This window comes from Lepidochelys kempii, chromosome 3 (genome assembly GCF_965140285.1).
Source record: "Lepidochelys kempii isolate rLepKem1 chromosome 3, rLepKem1.hap1, whole genome shotgun sequence".
In the NCBI taxonomy this organism is placed as follows: Eukaryota; Metazoa; Chordata; order Testudines; family Cheloniidae; genus Lepidochelys; species Lepidochelys kempii.
Window position 1 is genome coordinate 164,710,367 of NC_136382.1, and position 21,349 is coordinate 164,731,715.

Sequence of the window (21,349 nt, forward strand, 5' to 3'; positions counted from 1 at the left end):
CTCCCACACGCCGCCGAACAGCTGATCCATGGCAGGCAGGAGGCAAGGAGATGAATGGGGAGGAGCTGATCAGCATGGCTGCCAGCGGGCAGGAGGCTCTGGGGGGAGGCACTGATCCTTGGGGCTGCTGGTGGGTGCTGAGCACCCGCTGTTTTTTTTCCGTGGGTGCTGCAGCCCCAGAGCACCCACGGAGTCAGCACCTATGGAGGAGCCAGGCATATAGGATGTGTGATTCCAGACACACAGAACACTATTCCTCAAGATTATAACCAAAAATTGTACAGTGTCCCAGATAGGACAATAAATACCACATATTCAGTAATAGGACTGTACAGCATCTAAACTTATAATGATGTTTGCACTTGTATTGTTACAACTAAGCTAATTCCATCATCCAGTTTTTCTGGTTACTAAATTATATGTTGTCATTTTATAAGCTATCATTTGTCTGAAAAACACACCATGGTGTAAATTTGAAGGAGTTCCTATAAGTCTTTGTTTTCTCCTTGCCCCCATCATGTATTTAATACATTTTGGGGAAATAATATGAATGAATAAAGCTCCAAAAATATGGATCTAATTAATGGTATGAATCTCTGAGGCCCAGCAATGGATCACTGCAGGCTTCAGTTTGCACCCAATAACAGTAGATTGAATGGGGAGGCAGGATACCATTATGGGTCTAGTCCTGTTATCTCTCTCTAACTGCTGTAATGTTCCAAATTGCTGATTTCTCTGCTAAATCAAGACAGTTGTATTACAGGAAAATATATCGGGAGAGGTACTAGTGAGGGAGCTAATGAAAAGGATAATGAGAGGCTGTAGCTATGTCCTCCAGCAGACTTTGATGAGTTTTCATAATATATGGGATGGCTCAGTCTGCCCTATTAGCAAATGTAGCCAGTTTATGCTCTATGTACGAACTAGAGATTTGATAAAGCACTAAATGAGTTTTCTGGCTCTCATTCACAAGGTATTAGATGTTTGAAACTTCATGGGATCATCATGCTTCTGCCACACATTCGTTAAAATGTGTTTTATAATGTAAGCACGAGGCAGCATGAAAGTTCCCTGGGAGAGGAAGGTGGAGGGGGGGGGAGGTCTTGTCACTAAAGCACAAGGCTGGGGACCTCTAAAATCTGAGTGTGGCTCATGGCTGTGCTTCAGAATCCTGTGTGATTTAACATCACTTTTCCTCTGTTTCCCGATCTGGTTAAAGTTGGAGCCCGTTGGAACATTTTCAGTTGAAATGAAATTTTAACAAAGGCAAAATGTTTAGCTGAGATGTTTCAGTTTCAACTAAGACATTTTCGAAACGGGGCTGGAGGGGGGGGGGAGAGAGAGAGAGTGTGTGTGTTTGTGTGTGTTGAGGGGTCAGGGGGAGATGAGAGAGTGGGATGTGAGACCAAGTGACTCAGGCCTGGTCTACACTAGGGAGCTGAGGCTCTTCCGTTGACTCCGCCTGCGCCTCTCGGTCTGGTGGAGTTCTGGGGTCAACGGGAGAGCGCTCGGCGGTCAATTTATCATGTCTAGACTAGACACGTTAAATCTACCCCCACTGGATTGATCGCTGCCTGTCGATCCAGCGGGGAATGTAGACAAGCCCTAACATTCACACTCTATAGCCTGGTGGTTAGGGCGAGAGAGGTTCATATTCCTGCTCTGCCTGAATCAGAGTGAGCTGGGATTAAAATCTCTGTGTTACAGCAGGACCTTGAATTTGGGTCCTCCCACAACAGAGACCAATGCCCTAACACCAGACTTCCCACATCCTCTGTCTCACACTGGGACATTTGGATGCATCTTCCCAAATAGAAAACATTAGCTTTTCAGTTTGAAAGCGGGCATTTTGACACTCATCTTTTTTTCATGAAAACATTTGAAAGGCTTCATTTTTGTTTCCATGTGGAGCGAAAACAAATCCCAGAACCTCAAATGTTCCTGTGGAACAGAGTGGTCATCCTTCAGTCCAATGTAGTTAAACTTCTCCCCGCCTCATGAGTTTTTATTGTGAGGCTTAAGGCCCTAATGTTTGTAAAGCACTTTTCCATTCTCTAATGGAAAGTGCTGAATAAGTGAAAATAATAATTCAACCCCCTTTTCTGGTTTAAGAGACCAGTAGTGTTATATTTAGCAGCTGCTGGGAAATTGCCCAAAACTAACAGTGGAAGAAAGTATGGGTCGAGACTAGATAATAGAGTGCTTTTTTTTTCTTTTTAATGTTTCACAGATATCACTGTTCTTATCTTGTGCCAAAATTTTACTAGTATTGAGGAGATAGTATTGAAGTAGCACAGAAAATTCAGTAGACAGGGTGGACAACATGTCTGCCAAGCCAAAGACCTTGTATCAATTCACATTTCTGCATATTAACACAATTGGACCAAAGCTTGAATATTTGCAGCACCCCTGGCAGGCAGGGAAAGTATTGTTATCCCCATTTTACAGATGGAGAAATTGAGACAGCAAGTGACTTTCCCAAGGCCACATACTGAGTCAGTGTCTGGAGTAGGATTAGAACTGTGCAGTTCCTAGGCCTGTGTTCAGGCCATTAAACGGCATTGTTTCTCTGATCAGATTGGCAGCTGTCTATTTATTCCACTGTCAAAGAGGAGGCTATAATATGTCAAAGTTTTTGAAGCTTTGAATGTTTTCCTCTCTTTTTAAATAAAGACATAAAACTGGTGGCCACAAAGCACACTCATAGCGGCCTATAGAGAGCTCTGTTTTAAGATTCACTAAGCAGAAATCATTGTGAATTAGATAGTTATGCAAGGATTTTTTTTAATGTGTTTTTTTTGCAAATGCTCTTAGTTTTGGTTTTCCCCAAACTTTCAAGTATTGCTCTTAATTTTAATTTTAAAAAATATTGCTTTGTTAGCAATAAGTTGTTAGTAAAAATAAAGATCGCCAACTCTGATTGTGTGTTTCTAGCCTTAATCCGTTTTCTAGCGCTAGGGAGGCATTTTTGCCTTTTTGCTGAAAGTAACAAGAATGTCAAAATTACCCTGTTTGAAAGAATGGAAGCTGCATCCCAATATAGATCACAGTGGAAAATGACTCAAAATTTCATGACAGCTTCTCCTCCTTCTTTTCCTCAGTCTGTCTCTAGTTCAGCAGCATGAAACATGCACAGTGTATTGTGACATTTTAGTTTACTGTTACTAATAATTCCTTTGCATGTTTCATTAGTCTATTAATTACAGAATCATAAAAGGGTCTCTACAATATTTAGCCTCTGTGATGTTGTTGACGACATCCTGAAGATTGAAATGTTCTTTTAAAGGAAAATAACATGTAGGTGGAATCTTCACTTCACCATCATATTTATCGATTCTTTTGTCATATTTAAACTCTCTCACAATCCCTCTACAGAGAGGTGGCTTTAACTATATGAGCAGTCAAGGAAAAGTCTGGGGCTGAAATCCTACAACTTACAACATGCAGTTACAGAGGCTGTGGAGAGCATGAACTCCAGATGCTTGTATAAACAAGACTTACTAGAAGTCTTTACCTCATAACTCCTCATAAGCTTACACCTGACAAGCCACTCAGAGCTAGAGGGTTGTGTTTTCCCTAATAAATTCCTTTTTGAACCCACTTGCTAGTCAAGCGTTGTGCACACTAACTACAGAAAGGGCCCTGTGTCTTGGGCATAAATTACTCTTGTGTGCCACTGTCTCTGAGCAGCCCCCCAGTTATGGATTACTTTGTTCTCGACTTGACAGGAACATAATTAGAACTGTTGATGAAATCTACCAAATTGTTCCTTCGTGGCCTCAATGGTCAGGAAATTTGGTTGAGTCGTATTTGTCACCGATGTAAAGGCTCTAAACACTTCATATTAACTATGTTATTAATGTGCCCTCTAATCTGTCCATGAATTGGTAACACTTTAAGTGAGCTGAGCTCTAATAGCACCTTGTGATGAATACATTGTAATGCTGTTAAAAAGTTTCTAGAGAGTGAAAAAAATGTTAATAAAAAGTGGATGTTGCTTTTTTTTTTTTTAATGGAGATTCATGTAGGCCTTACATTGACAGACCGTTTTCTGTTCTATAGGATTTGCTGACATTTTGGCTGTTTCATTGCCAGAGGAGGCTTTGTGTGTCCCAGAGGAAGTGAGCGATCTGGCCATAACAAAACCCGCCAAAATATTTAAACACCGTTCCGATCTTTTCTAATGCAATGCATAGTGAATGTGACTAGAAAAGGATGGTGAGTTCATGAAGGGGAGTCATTTCCCTCTGGCCTGCAAGTGTCTGGTGAAACATGCACAAATGAGCAACTGGGGGGTGGTGGGGGTGCGATGATTAGAACCAGGAACATTTACTTTGCCTCCTTCTCTCAAATATATTGCTTCATAGAAACATACAAATATTAATGTGTTTACATCTGGATTCAGATCATGAACTTCCTAAGAGTTTGGGGTGTTCAGATCATGTGTTTTGGTTATCAGCTCTGGTCAAAAAAATGTAGTCACTAATCACACATTTGTAGATGTTTTAATCTTGCAGTAAGTTATATAGAAGAAACATTAAGACCTGAAATTACTGTTGTAAACCCTGAGCCTACCAACCGCGGTTATTGACTGAAGTCCTAGAAGTTACCAAGGAGGTATCACAATGCATTGTAAGGGGAGTTATCTGTTATGGTCCTGATTCATTAGAGTTGATGTGTTTTGGATCAGGCCCTAAAAGCTAAAATATTTGGTTGCCCAATAAGTTGGCTTTTGTAAAAGGAAATGTCTTCAAAACAAAAAAAGATCTCATACTTTAATGTCACTTTGAAGAACATTGAGGTTCTTTTTAACTGGATAAGTAATTGTGCTTAGACAAGTAGTTAGAATACGAAAATGCTACAATAGGGATGTTCACATGTAGGGTTTTATGGGAATGAAGACAGTTCTGACAACATAATGTTTAGAACAGAGCTGGCAGTAAAAAAAACCAATAATTTTATGTCCTTTAGCTACTCTACAAAGAATCAGGTAAATTGGCCTCCATTTCTGCAGTACTTTTGGTGATCTGTTTTTATTAATTCTCAAACAAACAAATGGTGGGGAAAAACCTTGAACTATCCAGCCTGCATTAAGCTAATGCTTAGTGTCTGATTTTAAACCCACAAATATAGAGAAATTCAGAGCACAGCTGAAATTCTGTGTTTATCCCACTTGTAAAGTCCATCACATATCACATAAGACCACCTCCTATTCAGAGGTTACCTTCCATACCAACATAAGCTAAGGAGAGAGTTTCCATCCTACTAAACTATATTTTCTTGCTCATGTGGACTTAATTCACATGCTTAAGAATGTCTGAAGAGGGTATATACCTGCACTGAAGGAGATTATGTAGCAGGGAAGAACCTAACAAGAGGCTGTGAATTAAGTTGGCTGTGATCCCTGTTTTGGAAGCTGCTCTGCATGAGCTGACCCCTGCAGTTGCATAGAACTGTTAATTGGGGTCCTGGGTGGGCATCAGTGAGGGGTGTCTATCTGTGTAACTCCAGTCGCAAGATTGGGACCTATGATAGCAAGGTGCTGTGTAAACATAAATTTTGGGGCCCTTGTCATGATTTATGAAATCTTTTTTTTCTTAGCTTCTCTGTCAGTTTGTCATTGAATACTGGATAGAAGAGAAGGTTCTGATCCTAGTCTTTTAACCCGGGAATCCATGGGTGCCGGTTTACTATCTCTTCCTCTCTGTGACCATCATATACCACAATAGGTCTGTTTGCAGGCACAATGGGACTGTTGCCTACAAAGCTGAGACACATTAGTGCGGGAGATAGAGATTTTTCAGACGCTGACCCATGTTTGTGGAATTCCCTTCCTCAGATCTCAAACATCTTCCCCATAAAATGCAAGTCTCATCTCTTAACCTCTCACAATAATGAATACAATCATAAATAATAAGCCATTTAAAGTTTAAAAAACAAAAATTGCCATTTATTTTTTTTAAAAGAAGGAGAGACCCAGAAATGCAGGATGTTAAAACTGCATGTGCATCTTTGCAATTTTGTAAGGTGCTCCAATACTTGGTTGATGGCTGCAGTATAAATACATACAAATTAAGACCTCTTTTTTTTTTTGTCCCACTCTCTCTTTATCTTTGCCCTTCTTTTTCTCTCTCAACCCATCTATTCTGAACTTTTCTTCTCCTTTTTAATTTCTCAATTCTCTTTCCGTAAGTGCACGCAAAGTCACAGGATCTTGGAGAGCTTTCCAAATAATTGGATTTTGTTGCTTGCTTGAAGTGTATTCTAAAGTCTATTATAGTATCTTTTGTTACCCTCATGTTATATGTGTGCTTTAGAATTCTGTGTCATTTGGGATGTTACTATTACCCAAAGGCACACTTTATGTCATGTACCTACTTCATCTCACTCTCCTTTTAATATGTATTTGCTACTTACAACATTTTTATTAATGACTATTATATTATTTTTCTGATACTATCAATTTTCTTTTTGCTTTCAATCTCCAGTGGGAATGTTGTGATATATACTTGCTCACTCCATCTATATATACATTTCTATTTTCATTCCCCAGATGCATTAAGGGCTGACGGGAACAAGGGCCTAGTTCTGATATCATTTGCTATTTACCAGTGTGAGTTGTGAGTAATTCCACAAAAATCAGTGGCGTTGCACCAGTGTAAAAAAACAAATTTAGATCAGAATTGGGCCCTTACATGTTAATTTGGTAAAACTGTCACTGTACAGCATCAGTTGTATGGAGCATATGTTAGTAGATGCTCATGTTTGGAATGATGATTCACAGTTAATCGTTATAAGAAATAGGCTTACCACTTCATAAACTCTGGGAAGGACTGTTTTCTTTTCCAAACATTTAAATTACTCAGCCGTTTTATGCATTAAAACCCAATTATAACTTAGAGTATCAGAGAATTTCAAAAGCTATTTTCTTCAGCAATTGTGCCTAGACCTATATTTTATCACTCATAGTTCACACTCTCAAATGCATATTTTTTTAACAGTACTAGCAAGATGCTTGAGCAGATATCAGGTGTTGCCCTAAAATACTAAAAAAAATTATTTATCTAACAGAAAAGCCATATTTTGTCTGTTCAAAGGTTGAAATTCTACTCTTGGATCAACATGTCCTTGGCTTTAAAAAAGAACATAAGGTTTTTGTAGGCTGAACACTGAAGCTTATATTCTCCAGTTGTGCTTTTACCTCAGGTTAGAGATAGGCCAGTACCAGAATACTAGATCCAAACTCTTTGCAGCTAACCCTTCCTCTTTCCTGACCCTCCTACCCCTTCTCTTCTTTTAAGATGTATATGGTCAGATCTGAAAACCCTTGAACTCTGGAAAGTTGTGATTTATATCCAGACTTCATGGTTTGGATCCATCTCTATTCCAGACATCCATGTCTTCTTCATTTCAGATGGCAGAAGCATTTGGCTCATGAGGGGCATGAATACCATAATGAACTACTCCTGTTTGTCTACTATTTTGTAAGCACTCAACTAATTGAAGTCTGAAGAACCAAATAAATATACATTAATGACAGCCCTATCACTCAGACTACCACTATGAAATTTCAGTGCACCTAAATGAACTCCAAAATGTAGCTGAATAATAATTTACCAGCTTCCTTTGAAACGGCAATATTTAGAGACAAGCAAAGGCTGCTTCGTTTGGGTTGCTTTAAGTATTTTATGAACACTGCACATGAAAGAACAAAGCCAGAAGGAAATTTCCCACTCCCACAGCCTTATCCACAATTTGAGAAGGGATTTGCAGGATTATGAGGAATGAGGTATACTTGTTTTGGAACTGAAAGATGTGTCTCACGCACCAGGTTTTGGCTGTCACCTACTTGCATTGACGTGGTCTGTCATGGCAGTATTCTATGGCTAAAAATGAACAATGGCCATGCCACAAAATGCAGAAATCCCTAGTGTTTCATTCTTTAATACAATCCTTTGTGATAGTAAACCTGATTTGACGGTGTCCAGCTGAGAGGATGCATGATATATGACCTATTTGGAGTATGTGCAATTTTTTGAAAATATTGTCCAAGACAATAGAATAATCTTTCGGATTATCCATTGGGAGGCTGATTTCTCAGCAGAAATGTATATGTGTCTCAGATTGTATTAGTCTGGGGCAGGAAGGTGATCATTGTAATTGTAGATAAGGCAATAACTTGGGAGTTTCTTATGTGTTTGTAAGCCCAAAGGGAGGCACTTAGAAACTAATAAAACACTCTCAAGTGCAGCCTTAGAAACGTGACTATCTATTTGTTTAACATTGACCATATATTTTTGTAATGTAGCTCACTCTCACAGCCTTATCCTCCCATTGGGAATTGATAGCATAATTTTTACCAAACTTTTTCCTATCTAGATCATGGTTAAAAATCCACAGGTAACCAGGAATTCAACAATTGAAAAATTTCACCTATAGGGCCAAGTTCTCTTTTCATTTATGGCTGTATAGTTCAGGGATAACTCGACTGAGTTACCTCTGAGCTACTCTGGGATAAGAGAGAAGAGAAACCTTGGGCCAAATTTTAACATTAGATATGAACAGCATAACTTGGGCCAAAAACAAATTACACTGTAATATTTCCAGAAATAAAAGTACTGACTTACAATAGCATAATGCCTTCAAAATTCATTTTAGAGATGCTTGCACTTACCAAAAATCTGTTCAGTTGTATCTAGGATTGCCATCTAGGAACATACACATTCTGTATCGTTTAGAGCAGTGGTGGCCAACCTGAGCCTGAGAAGGAGCCAGAATTTACCAATGTACATTGCCAAAGAGCCACAGTAATATGTCAGCAGCCCTCATTAGATCCCACCGACCAGCAGCCCTGCCGATCAGCACCTCCCCCTCTCTCCCCGCACCTCCCAATCAGCTGTTTGTGGCGTGCAGGAGGCTCTGGGGGGGGGGGAGGAGCGAGGGCATGGCAGGCTCAGGGGAGAGGGCACGAAGGGGTGTAGTGGGGGCAGGGCCTGTGGCAGAGCCAGGGCTTGAGCAGTGAGCATCCCCTGGCACATTGGAAAGTGTGAGCTTGTAGCTCCAGCCCTGGCGTTGGTGCCTATACAAGGAGCCGCATATTAACTTCTGGAGACCCACATGTGGCTACGGAGCCACAGGTTGGCCACCCCTGATTTAGAGGAAAAGGGAAAAAGCAATTTTACAGCCAAAGAATCCGATTTCAAAACAAGGAGTAGCTCTGTTCACATTATTGTGGGTTCAGGGATGTCATGCATGAAAAAGTGATGGGGGTTGTGCTTAAAAAAAAAAAAAGAAGAAATTAAAAGGGCACAAGCAGCTGCAGTTCTGTTTTCATCGATTGTGAGTCTTGTATGTGGAGCCTAAGCTGAGATAAGAGTCTGGTATGTCCCTTCGTGTAGCACTGTAAAACTGTATGAATTAAAGTTCCCAATGATATTAAGATTAACTAAGTAAAGTTATACTTGTCAATAGCTCCTCTTGTTAGATATTTAAAGTTCAAGTGCTTGTTTGCTTTAGTTAAGTGCTCTGAAGTGCTTCAAAAGGCATTGGCCCATTTATATAAACAAATAGAGAAACTCACTGATAGTCTACTCTACCCAGACAGAGTGTCTTACCCTACACTAAGAAATCCCTTACTGGTGTCTGAAAAGAATCTATCCTAGCAGCCTCCAACATACTTGAGCCTTCATTTTATATTCTTTGGTCAGGACTTTCTTGTCATTGCTTACATTCAAACACAATTTTCATGTTGCAAATAACATGAAGAGAGGGAGTCAGGTTAGTAGCCCAGGTGCTTATTTATCCAGGGGACAAAAGTGACTAGTTATCAAGAGTACCGTGGAAGACTGGTTTTTGTTCAGATTATTGCTAGACTTAGTATTTATTTGTGCCTCAATATTTTTCTTTTTTTGCTGGAATGTGCTAATTCAGTAACATGTTTAATTTTTAGTATCCTTTCTTGCCTCAGAAAATCAAAGGAAAATAAGGGTGGGGTGGGTCTAGGAAGCAGGACTTCAGAAACCATTGAAGGTAGTGGTATTTTGTTTCCTGTTACATGGACTCAGTTCTAAGAGGTCATGTACCCATTGCTCAGACATATTTTTCAAACCTAATACTCCCATTTCAGTGGGAATTTTTCATGTCCATTAATAGAGAAAGGGAGAAGGAAAGAAACTTGCTGATACTTAGAGGCTTTTAAGCTATTTACATGCTTTCCACAATGCCTACCACCTGTCTTCATGATGACAACTAAGCTACCCCACCATTGCTACTGTACATTACAAACCCCTTAACCCCACAGTACCATTTTTCATTCAAGGCCTTGAAGCCCAGACACTTCATTAAGTTATTTATTGAAGGGTAGGGAAGTTTATTAAGTAACTCTCTCGTTTGCACAGGCTCATGCATACAAATAGGTGGATACAAATTATAAGTAGTTACCTATTAAAGTCAAGGCAGTTAAACCCTGAAGTGAAGGTGAGTTGAACTCTGTGCAAGGTTTTGTTGGCAGAACTGGAGTCTCTGATGAACAGCAGTACATGGACTCTTTGTTTTTTGCTGTTGTCCTTTAGAGAGACAGAGCAGCTTGCAAAATCAAAGATGTCCCAATTGGGACTTATTTTTCCCATGCAGGATATTAGTGAAGAGCTCCATGAACTGTTCATCAGAGTCCAGCTCTTCTGACCAAACTGTGCAGGGCGTATTTGTTAGATGTGGACTGAAATGCAAACCAGAGAGCTGCCTTAAACAACACCAAACCTCTACCAACCGCCCTCCAGAATGCAAAGTACTGTGAACAGAGGAAATTACCTGAACCACACCATTAGGCTGAAATGAGCTGATTTGGCAACCTGGATGAAATCAGTATGTTATAGTAATCTTGATTTGCACGTTTTTTCTTCTGTGTGATCCAGGTGGTGTCTGTGAGCCTCAGGGGCAGTGCTACTGGTAATTTAAAGTTCATTTTAAAAAACAGAAGTTTGATTAATCTTACAAATAGTGAACCATGGCGTAGTTTGAAGATTTTTTTTTTTTTTTGCTCAAGTTTGATCAACTCCAAAGGAAATCGTTTCAAAATATTAGTTGTGAGATGAATCAGGGGAGGTAAGAACTCAAGTCATTCCTCATCACAGGCAAACACAGTGTGTTATCTCTTTGTTTCAGTCGTAAGGAAAATATATTTTTTCAGGATTTATTTGTTTTTAAGGGTCAGAACAAAAGAAACTGGCATTGAAACAGAGTCAGAGTCCCTTTCTTAAGTTTACTGTATTGTAGTGCTTATAGTGCTACCTATAGCTAAGTTGCTCAAAGCTTTCCATTATAAGACCGTGTGTTCAGCTGCTTATAACTTTGCCAAACTTTAACCGATTAAAATTTCCCATGCCAGGTGCCTAGCAGCTCAGGTTGATTTTTTTTTTTAATTCAGCGAAAATATTTCAGCCATTTCCAAGAACATATTTCACCGTTTGCCAAGTATTTAAGATGTAGTAGGTTTGGAGCTCGGATTTGCTCCAGAATCCAACTTCTAGGCTGCCCATAAAGTTTGAAGCATATCTATCAGTCCTTTCCAAGGTTTAGTTCCCTTTAATAGATTGTATTTGTCCATCTTATGTTCTAGCTAAAGTCTGATGCCCCTTTGCCATTTATTTCCGTAGACAATTCACTATACCTTTGTTATTGTTGATAAACTGGAGAGGGTTCCGAGAAGAGCCATGAGAATGATTAAAGGATTAGGAAACATGCCTTATAGTGATAGACTCAATGAGCTCAATCTATTTAACTGAACAAAGAGAAGGTTAAGGGGTGACTTGATTATAGTCTATACCTTTTTACATGGGGTACAAATATTTAATAATGGGCTCTTCAGTGTATCAAAGGAAGATATAACACAGTTCTAAGGCTGGGAATTAAAGCTAGACAAATTCAGATGGGAAATAAGCCATACATTTTTAATGGTGAGAGTAATTACCATTGGAACAATTTACTAAGTGTTGTGGTGGATTCTCCATCACTGACAACTTTTAAATCAAGAGTGGATGTTTTTCTAAAGGATATGCTCTAGGAATTATTTTGGGGAGTTCTATGGTCTATGTTATAGAGGAGGTCAGACTAGATGATCACAATGGTCCATTCTGGCCTTGGAATCTATGCATAGTTGCATTTCTTCCTTAGAATTCTCACCTATTCTTTTTATATACGCTTCAAATACAGTATATGAAGTCATGAAGTGAAATTTTGGCCCTATTGAAGTAAATGGGAGTGTTCCCATTGATTCCAGTAGGGCCAGGCTTCATTCAAATTGTATCATTGATATATGGCTGTGTGTGTAATGTTCACATACAGATGCATAGTGTGTGTAGATACTCCCTTATAGCCAGGCACCAGTTCCTCCCTGCCCATATAAAAATCACTCCTCCTTTGAGACGCTTTCACATTTGTTGTCTAGAGTTTATCATTTAAAATATATAAAAGGGCCAAGTTGTTCTGAACCCTGATGCCACTTTGAGCTTGTGGATTGGCTAAACAACTCCATGAACATAGTTTGTAGAGGCTTGACTTTCCAGGTGCCTCACCCAGGCACACACCCCAAGTTCCAGTGAACATACAAGCAGTTCCCTTGGTAGTGGTCCTTCCCAATGGGCTTTCTTGTCTCTCCTGTCCTCTCCCCCCTTTCTTTACAAGACTGGTACAATCAGGTGCAGTAATCTTTAGTGACTCAGGCTTCTGCAGGACCCCACGGGCCTCTCCCAACTTTCCTGAGCTGAGGAAGGGAGTCAGGTAGGCAGCAGAGTGCCTCTTATGCCCCATCTGCTTCCCTTTATTAATTACATTGTGGCAAGGAATGTCATGATCCTGGAGGATCCCCTTCTGGGGTTCTGATGGACCCATACAGCCAATCACATCTATTCTGTATGTGGCCATGATAAATGTCACCTAGACTCCTTTTATTTTACAATCCAAGGTGTGCATTTCATGATCCATGGTATAAACTGCAAAAGATTACATATATTCACTTGTGTATCTAGGCTCCATTCACAGTAGTGATGATTTTGGGGCCAGTCTTGCAAGGCCAGTGCTTCTTGCAAGATGCTGAGCACCCTCAACACCTGTTGAAGTCAATGTGAGTGGTCCATTGTTTGTCTAGCAGCATATGTACGTCAAATGGATTAAAGCCATGAGATAGAGAGAGAAATTTTATGTCTTCCCCAATAAAACTAACAAAGACCAACATGTGACATAACAATATGGGCTTGATTCTGCTGTCAATCACACGGATGAAAATCAAAGGTACCTCCTCTTGTGTAAAAGCAGTGTGATCTCAAAATCAGGCCTGATATGTCAGTTTGGTGTGGTATGAAGTTTGTCTTGTCACTTGTTTAGGAAGACCATAACTCATTTATGCCTTTGCTACTTGCAGGAAATGCAGTCATCTCAAACCCATGGCAACAGAAGTTTTATTCCACCACACACTGTCACTCATCCTCTCAGACATTTTACATATGTATCATTTATTTTCATCAGCATCTGTCTTTCCACTGTTGATTTATTCCTTTCTAGGCGTCTGCCCTTTTATACAATACGAGATCAAAAATCATGTATGTGGAGAGGAAAATGCATAATTTCAAAGAATACTGGCTTTCAGATTTTTATTGCCAACATGAAATCAAATGTGAAGTTACATTAAATTAACCACTAATTATTTGTCATGAAACTAGAAAGAGTTAAAAAAAAAATCCTCTCTCTGTCCAAACCAGACTTTTTATCCCCACTCCAACAAAACTGTTGCAGGAGGTTTCTGTGGTATGAATAAATATATTTCTTTTTAACACTTTTATGGTGTAAAAATGCTATTGTTTCATTTGAGGTGTGAGGAGATGTGCTAACCTTGTCAACGTGGATGCAGCAGAGCAGAAATGATAACTGTATATACTTTTTTTTTTACACAAAATTACTGTGTGTGTGTGTGTGTGTGTGTGTGACTGACTGAGAGACACAGAGAGAGAGAGACAACTTATTTAAATCCTGAATACAGTCAGACCTCATATGCATTGTTAAAAAAAAGCCCTAAAGAATTGCATATGGATTAGGGGGATGAATATTCTATTATTTCAGTCTGTTCTGCTGATCTTCTTATTGTGACTTTGCGCTTCAGAAATCTGCCAGGAATTTGGCTTTGCCGTACTAGGCAGTAATTTTAAATGTGTATCAAGCACTTGATAGTGTATGATTTGCGTGCTGTTGCATTCCCATTCCCTAAATTTTCCACCAATTTATTACTTTTTTCATACTGTTTTAATATTTCAGGATGATGAATATATACAGCATCATTAAAGGTAAATAAAAAATGCATGAAATTAAAAAATGGAATATTAGATGTTTCTTTCCTGTAATCCCTAGGTCCAATAGGAATGAAATGTCTCTGTTCTGTCAAGTAATCCCTAAACATGATTAGGGACCTTGTACTTTCCACATAGCCCACATAATATTTGTATCATATAAGCCTATTTATGTAAGGTTTGAGTAAAAGTTGTTATTAGAAGACCTATAAACCTATTTTACAATTCAGAAAGATATGCTTGCCTCTTAATCTCTCTATTTTTATTATTTTGCTGGAGTTGATGGCAGTGTGTCCTTAATTCATTTTTCAGAATGCTGTTACATCTTTGGGTACTTATATCATGCATTAGCTAGCCCATTGAAATGTATTTTTAAGACACAGGATTGAGTTCATCTACTCCTGTAGCTTCTCCTTAAATCTGAGCTAGGAGGGATGTGTGACTCTTTCCTGGGTCTTTTCTGCGACGTCCAGATTTAATCTGAACTATGGGTCAGGAAGACACAGGAATCTTTCCTGTTGTGGGGGGTGTGTGTGGTTTTTTTTTTGGGGGGGGGGGGGAGGGAGGATTAATTTTCTTTATTTGAATCACATAAGTTATGTTGATGATGTTGATGCTTCTGACAGCATCACATTTGAAATCAGCTTTTGATTTGGCCAGGTAATTGAATGGTTTTAGAGGAAAAGCTGCGCACAGAAAAAGTTTTAATTGAAATACTAATAGATAGAAGAAGGAAGATGTGATAGCTAGTTCTGGGTCGACTTTGTTATTTCTTCCTATAACGCTGATTTGGGAAGCAATAACACAATATTCCCTTCTTGGGAATTGAGTCTTATTGTTAAATATCTGCCATTTCCATTGCAAGGACATAATTGTGCCCATTGGTTGCAGTAGGTATTTCTCTGAGTAAAGAGTGCTGAATATAAAACTTTATTAACAATTCTTTTGGATGTGTACTGAGTCAATCTGGTCCATAATCCTGGCTCTGCCACAGATTTCCTCCTGTGATTTGGGCCAGTCTCTTAATGTCTCTGTGCGTTAGTTTTCTGTCTCTAAAATGGGGATAACAGGACAGGATTGTTGTCAGGCTCAATTCATTAATGTTGTGAGGCTCTCAGATTCCATGATGAGAGGGAATCTTAGAAAAACCTGTTCATAAATAAAATAAGAATAGTACTTTGTGTGTAGTTTAACTGGCCTTTCACAATAAGAGTATTTTCAGTTCATATTTGACGATCACCCATGATAATTCTGTGTTTCACATACTTTGATTTGAGATTATATGAATTTAGTGTTACATAATTGTTTCTTTAAAATAAATACTAATTGAAGAAGAGTTAGTACTATTTTCAACCATATCCCACTGAAATTGTACTTTTAGTCTGTTTTCAGCAATTAAGGTAGATTTCCTGAGCAGTGGCTCGGTGCTTGTACTTATGATCAGGAAGAAACATAAATGCTCACTGCTGAGCCACTCTTTCAGGAACACTAAGATCAATAGCTGATATTTGGTCTGCATTTATGGGGTGTGTTAAATGACCACAATTCCTGATGTTCACCATGAATATGGCATGTTTAAAACTGCACTCTATATTGCCCAGAAAAATCTAATGCAGTCAGAACCTTCAATCCTTACTCTCATTTCAAGTAGTCAGTTTAGGTGATCAGGGTTGTTTTGTTAGCTTGAGACATTTAATTATTTTAGAGTAAATAAGTGAAGGAGAATTGAGCTTTTCCCACACAAACCCTCTTCCTCCTGCCAGCATAGGGAGTAGAGCTGAGATACCATTGTGTCATGTGGATCCTCAGCCGTTGTTTTGTCTCCTTGGTGCCATTAGTAGCTGCCCTTTAGTTTCAATACTTTGTGTTTGAGGACTTGCCTTGCATCCAGGGGACCCAAGGTCAGAGAAGTACAACGGTGGGCTTAGTCATTCAAATTGAAATGTGCATACACCCCAGCTTGCACTGGGTGCTCCTGGTCTGTCCATGAGATGTAGCCATATATTCCAAATCAGGTTCAGGTGCCTTTATTGCTGCAGTGGAAGATGGGGATTGCAAAGGCAAAAGCTTACTTTAACGAAATAATATTGTACTCTCAATCCTTAAAATGAACTAATTCTTTAGAGTACTTAGGACGATAACATATTTAAATAACATAGGTATTTATGATAGAAAAATTAGATACTGAGACTATGCCATGGCTGCCTCTCATGGTATTTTCACTGCTTTTACTTTGCGGGAAGTAATATCATTATTGCAACATTTCCAAATTGCTTTTTACACAAATCCACAGAAATTAAATCTCCTCCTTATTATAAATATGAAGTGATGTCTTGAGACACTACTTTATTAGCACAGATCTATGGAGACAACAAGCCAAATTCTGCTTTCAAATACACCACTGTAAATATGGAGTAACTAAATTGAAATTGAACTCAGTTGAAACTTTGCATCAGGTTCTGATTCAGCAAGACACATAAGCATGAACTTAATTTTAAGCATGAGTAGCATCAGAGAACTTTAATAGGGCAACTTGTGCTTAAAGTTAAGCATGCACTTGCGTGCTCACTGGGCTGAGAGGAACTAGGCTTAGTATATAGAGTGCTATGTGATGTATGAATAGTGGTGAATGATGTAAATTGGAAGTCTTTGGAGATCAGTGTCAAACTCAAAGGAAATAATGTGAGTACAGATCCTTGTAGACCATGTCAAGTTATTTAGATGACAAACTAGCATAGGATACAATACAATTTTGTGTCTGCAGTGAAGGCCTTGAGCCAAATTCTGCTCACATTACTCCAGTTTCAGTCCAGAATAATTCCAATGAAGGCTATACATTATGTCAAGAAGAAAGGGTAAAACATCAGTGCAAACTACACTACCACCAAAAAAGAAGAAGAAGAATTTGGTGAGTGTTTAAAATAATACTGGCAAAGAGTCCTGTGGCACCTTATAGACTAACAGACGTATTGGAGCATAAGCTTTCGTGAGTGAATAGCAACGAAGTGGGTATTCACCCATGAAAGCTTATGCTCCAATACATCTGTTAGTCTATAAGGTGCCACAGGACTCTTTGCTGCTTTTACAGATCCAGACTAACACGGTTACCCCTCTGATACTTAAAATAATACTAACGTTGAGCTCAAGACAGAGCTGTGAATTGAAAAGTCTGCATAACAACTAGCATATCACCTATAAAATTGTGATATCACCTGTAAAATTGTACCTAGGTATTGCTGCATACAGAGGGCTAGATCAAGGAGTCTCTACTTAGGCAACATAACCTTTGATTTTAAGGGGAATTTTACCTGATTAATAATAGAGTAAGAACTGCAGGATTTGGTCCAAGTGCACTTTTAGAGGGCTCCACTACATTCTGCAGTGCTATATACTGGACTATTGAGGAAGTGTGTATTACCACAACATGGGTTTACTGATCTTTCTCTGGCTTATCATTAGCATCACAACTCAATTTCTAAGGACTTATTGGGATGTGTAGAATCATTCATGCTCATAGAAGACCCAGATGTACTGTAGTGCCTGCAAGTAGAATCAGCAGGACTCAGTAGGAAGCAATGGGAGACTTAGCTGACAAGTAGCTTGTTTTGAAATAGATTTATATCAGGACATAATGGTGTTTTGGGGCTTCATTTAACCAATATCAGAGCTTTTTATGTAAAGTGGAATAAGTTGTACCAGAGAATAAAAACAAGACTTCTACCAAGTGATATAATCGGTTTTACTTGCAGTGTCAAACCTGTTTTATGGAGGAAATCATGATAAACCATAATTTTAAAAACTGGAGACTACTCATGGTAGTAGAATTAAGCACATGAGTAAATGTATACAAGTTCAGGGCCTATATGTGCATCTGCACTAGCATGCTTAACATCTTAATTTGCTCATACAAATAACCGCTTGCGATTGTCATTAGCTGATTATCACAGTCTTAGATACGCAAAATGCAAGTGTAAACCAACTTCTAGTTTTTAAACATTTGGGTCCCTGTGTTTTAGGGTTTGAGCCAACACTCATTGAAGTCAATAGCAGTCTTTCCAATGATGTCAATGGGCTTTTGCATCAGGCCCTTAGTGCTATTGTCATAAACCTTTTACCCCATCAACTTGTGGTTACAGTAAGGATAATTATTACAATCAAGATTATTGGAAATATATGGTACTCTTATAGCCATATCGTGGTGGTCTGGATGAAACATTCTGAGTCCAAGTTCCCCATGCCTATGGCTAATAAAGAGGATCCCTCAAACAGGTGTTTGTGGGATGTTTTGTAAAATGTGGTGAGTTTCTGTTTTGGACTTTTAGAATGATTTTTGTTGTCAAGTTTAGACATTTTTGAAATTGTAAGGTTCAGACTGTTTATGTTAAAATCAGTGGATTAGTCCATGCCTCCATAACAGTGCAGTTGGTTTTTAAGAGTGCCGGCAGGTGAGTTTAAACTTCCACACACTTTTTTTTTTTGAGAGTATGGACTTTTATAAATAATGCCACAGAAAAGCTCAAAACTAAGTTGCTGGAAGGTCAATGGTCTCATATGCTTTTATCAGTGTTGGAATGCAGTATATACTGTATTCTTCGAAAGGATCTAACCCATTTCTGTGCTGGCCTGTCATCAGTCATCACCAGTATCTGTTTTCCCCCTAAAAATAAATTAATAAAAAGTCACATTTCATTCGCAATCCCATTGCAGTATTCAACCGGATTATCAATTCTCAAAAGTGTTCGTGCTTGCTCATTGTTTTAACAGGAACATTTCTGAATGAGTGGATTTTCAGATGCATTAACACCCATTTGTCCCTTTCCTCCATTATGCAGGCATCACAACCAAAATTAGGGGAGTTGCTCTCACAGTTCCTCTCATTCCTTATCCCTCTAAGAGCAAAATTTGCTGTCTTTTCATAGTAACCTTTACTATGCAACTAATAAACAGTATTGTTTTCTGTTTTAATGATCTCCAAATAATGTCATAGTTAAATGAAATGCAGTTTGTCTCAGCAGGTTTCTTTGAATTTGTGAGCATTTTTGTTCCATATCGCACAATAATAATAATATATCAAATATTATTTACATTTTCACTGTTTTCATTCAATAGTTTAAATAACCATTTTTTGGAGACTTCAGATTGCTTTTGAACATATTTGAATGCATTTTTAGCCATCACCAAGCTTAAAATAGGAGCCTTTTTTTCAGCTTATCTTTGTTAAACACCTGTAAAAATCAATGGTATTTCTTTTTCTTCGAAAGCTCTCTTCCTTTAACAAATTCCAGACACAATGCATGGTTTTTTCTAGTGTGGATTTGTTTGCCTGGCGTTAATGGGCAGTAAATGGTCCAATAATGTCTGTACTATACAGATACTTGTTATGTTATAGATAGGAGTTTGATGTTAAAATATAACTAATCTGATCATTAACCATAATCAATTAGAAATGATTGTTTTATTGAGTGTCAGACAGTTGAAAGAAATTCTATCCATAATGAAGCTGTAGGAATGGATCATTCTTCACAAATGCTAATGTTTGCCAATCCAAAGAGTGTGAGGTAGGGTCTGACGAATTATATTTCCTTACCAGTTTTTCCCTTTTCTTCAAATAAAATCAAATGTTCATTTTGTATTTCTTAAATTACAGTTTATTTAGATAAACACAAGTTTAATTGCACTTTTATATCTTAAGAGTGGAACACCAGGATTTGCTTTCAGGGAAGTCAGTAGCAAAAGTTCCGTTGACGTCTATCTGTCATCTAGGTATCTACGTCTACCTATCATCTTACATTGGTGCGGTGATGCCTTCAGTGATGTTTTGGTAAAATATGTTGAAACCAAATTATGCTTATGGAGTGAGACATTGTTTGTCCAAGAACCAAATTTCATAGACTTAAAGAACTAGAGTTTATTTCTATTTTTATGTCCCCGTGTTCATTGGATTAGGCCTGACGCAATACCCGCTAAAATCAATGGGGATAGTTCCAGTGAATTCAGGGAGCATTGGATCAGGCTGCTGTGCAATAATATGTTAGGCAGCAAAGTCTGTATATGCATCTTTATTTAAAAAAATTCAATAAGTATCTTTTTTTCAACTGAAAAAAAAAAGGGGAGGTTACAATAGAAATGCAGCCACTACAATCTCCAGTTTAGCTGTGTGGAAGGCACTGCTTAAAATTAAAAACCCTTGATGTGACAAGTAGAGAAGTCATAGGAAGGTACTAGAAGAGATGACAAAATGTAATATGCTCATCAATAATTAAGTGCCGTGAGCAGGACTAAGAGTTTGATCAGGAATCAGAGTTTATTTTTGAAGAATGTTGTGGAACATTTGAAAAGGGGGAAATAGTCTGATGCAATTAGGAAGTGGGAAGGTCTGGTATGCTGGTTGCTGCTGCTACTGCCTCTCTGATAAGATTGTAAGAGTTGCCAATATCAGTATTCAGTCTTGTAGTGTGTCACAGTGCTTTCATGTGAACTGAACTGAACTGTCTCTTCACACTCCCTCCCTCTCTTTCTCTCGCTCTCATTCCCTGCACTCATCGCATTGAAGTCAGGGGAAAGAAAAAAGATTTGAGGATCGCCCAATTTGTTCTGACATAAAGAGATGTTTAGCTCTGTGAAAGGTGGTGGAGGCAGAGTGCCTGACTGACACTTCAACAGTGTGTCTGCTGGGATTGCTCACTTCATGTCCCTTCATATTCCCGCTGTGTCCTGCATGAGTGCTCTTGTCTAATCTTCACAGTGAGAACACCAACAGTCCCTTGGGCTTTGGTGCTCAACACCTTGTTAGACAGGGCTTATGGTGCCATAGCTCTTGGTTTAGCATTTGTTTTTGCTCTAACATTGCAAGTTTGTTTAAAGTCCAAATAAAAGATTTTTCAAGTAGTTTTCTACAAAAATGCTGTGTATCTCCTAATCGCTTTGGTCTGCTTTTAACAATTGCTGTATTTGGATAGTATCCAGTAAAACCATGGGTGAGGGGAAAAAAAGGAGAAAAATCATAAAAGAAA

At 38.6% G+C, this 21,349-nt stretch overlaps 1 protein-coding gene across 11 annotated transcripts in view; it reads left to right on the top strand.

Moving 5' to 3' along the window:
* ESRRG (estrogen related receptor gamma) overlaps positions 1–21,349 on the top strand; it is a 486,222-nt gene that overhangs the window by 193,918 nt on the left and 270,955 nt on the right. The window contains exon 1 of one of the 11 annotated variants that reach the window (XM_073338896.2): positions 4,197–4,218. The exons of the other annotated variants lie outside the window; for them this stretch is intronic. The gene's annotated coding sequence lies outside the window, so the exon portion shown is untranslated. Of the gene's footprint in view, positions 1–4,196; positions 4,219–21,349 lie in introns of those variants that run through there. 11 annotated transcript variants of the gene reach the window in all.